This window comes from Lactuca virosa, chromosome 2, assembly GCF_052849685.1.
Source record: "Lactuca virosa cultivar CGN04683 chromosome 2, Lactuca_virosa_CGN04683_v6, whole genome shotgun sequence".
Taxonomy (NCBI): Eukaryota; Viridiplantae; Streptophyta; class Magnoliopsida; order Asterales; family Asteraceae; genus Lactuca; species Lactuca virosa.
Genome location: NC_136427.1, coordinates 305,649,074 through 305,651,164, shown reverse-complemented (window position 1 = coordinate 305,651,164; position 2,091 = coordinate 305,649,074). Strand labels below are relative to the sequence as shown.

Sequence of the window (2,091 nt, the reverse complement as noted above, 5' to 3'; positions counted from 1 at the left end):
CATGATAATTAGACAAACATAGATCCAAGGTTATTAGGGTTGCCTGTACACTTAGGAAGTGTTAGAATGCTCAAAACCCATCAGCTTGTTGATTCCTAAGCATAGTTTGTTGATCCATCATCATAGATTGGTGCTCTCTAAGCATATTTCGTTGCTCCTTCATTTCAACGTCGGTATCATTGTGCCTTTTCTCGGACGCGGCTACAAATCTTGTAAACATATCTTCCAAGTCTGATTTCTTTTCTTGCACCGGTTCCTCCTTTTGATAAAAAACCCCTTGCCTTTTTCTTAAACTTTTCCTCCTTTGCCTTCATGTATTCATCGTATGGGAGCCATTCTTTCTTGGGTTTTCGCCAATCATCATCATACTTATCGCCACTTTAATAGCACACTTGTGCTTTCCGGATCCCATTCTCGTCCAAATCACAATCTCTAGTAAGGTGAGGCCCGTTACAATTCTCACATCGCACCCGGATAGCGTGGATGGATTGGTCCATCTTGTTCATTCTTCGATCCAAACTTTCCAACTTATCCATCACTGCTGCCATGCTATCGGTAACTGAGTTCACCACCCCTCGATTTGGGTTATTCCTTGGGTTATGATATTCTCTAGAGTGCTTAGAGAATTCTTCAATTAAGGCCTTTATCACCGGGGGTGCTTTCTTTGTGAGTGGTCCTTGCGAATCAAGGAGTTGCCTAGTTGTCACATTCACTCCATCATAGAAAATGGAGACTTCTTGTTGACTGTTCAGATCATGATGTGGGCAGTTCCTTAATAAGCCCTTATATCTCTCCCACGCCTCATAAAGTGACTCTCCCGCTTGTTGTTCAAAATTGGCTATGGCTTTCTTCAATTTGGATATCTTTGAAGGGGGGAAAAATTGGTCTATAAATTCCTCTTTCATTTTAGCCCAAGTAGTGATGGATCCTGGAGGGAGTGATTTTAGCCAATCCTTCACGGCTCCCTTGAATGTGACTAGTAGCATACGAAGTAAAACAATGTTGCGAGCCACATTAGGGACATTAAAGTAGTCGGCTATATCGTTGACCTTGTCTAGATGTTTGTATGCGTCTTCATGATCCTTCCCGTAGAATGTAATTTCCTTAAGTTGAGCAAGTATGTGGCCCTTAAGTTCAAAGGTGACAGTTGCGGGAATCGCGGGTTGCACGAGTCCTGGGCCGGTATCATCTCGCATCCTTTTCTTCCATTCACCCATGGGAACTTCATGAATGTTAGCCATGGGGTTAGCTAGTTCGCCTTGTAAATCGCTTCCTTCTTCAAACTCGCTGTCTTCCTTTTCGGTTTCGTACTCGGTATCCTCCTTCTTCGGGTCTTCGTCCGCCACTGAAAAGATGTTGGATTCTCCCTCTTTCTTTCTCTTCTTCTTACTAAAAACAGATTTAAGATTCTTCAACGGCGAATTAGTCGATGTTGCGGTTTCTCCTACGGTTTTTTATTTGTTTTTTCTCAACATTGCTTTCGGGTCTTCAAGTGGTGGAATCAAAGGTGTAACTCCTCCTCTGGTCATAAACGTACTGCAATCAAAACAGAAAACACACGTAAAAAGAACAAAAATAAACTAAAAACGAAACTATGTGTTCAGCGCTGGACTCGTCGAGTAGCTTCGACTGCACTCGGCGAGTACAGAGCTAAAACAGAAATAAGTTAAACAAAAATTCTAAAAAAAACAGAAAAAACTTTAAAACTTAAACCTAATAATTAAATTACTAAAGCAGTAACTTTGTGCAAGATAGATCTTACACAAAGGATCGATAATGCTAGAAATTAGAATTAATTTTTGAACCGTTCCCCGGCAACAAAGCCAAAAACTTGATGTGTGTGAAACGAACTAGTTTTATCCTACTTTTAAAATATGAATTAGACACACAAAAGGCAGTGGACCTGTCAAAAATTAAATAACTCAGGGAACGGTAATTAAACTAATAACTAGAATTAACTAAAACAAGTAATAAAAGTAAAAGGATTTCTCTAGTTTTGCAAGACTAGAAATTTAGATAAACTAACTAACACACAAATTAAATAACTAACAACTAAAACAAGTGAAAATCAACTAAATTCAATAATAATAA

The 2,091-nt window shown here is 39.3% G+C and overlaps 1 non-coding gene across 1 annotated transcript; it reads left to right on the top strand.

The window, feature by feature from the left end:
• The first annotated feature begins 750 nt into the window (after nucleotides 1–750).
• Nucleotides 751–857, top strand: LOC145162022 (small nucleolar RNA R71). Its single transcript, XR_013738877.1, has one exon. It is a non-coding gene; the product is annotated as a small nucleolar RNA R71 (small nucleolar RNA).
• Nucleotides 858–2,091: the final 1,234 nt, after the last annotated feature.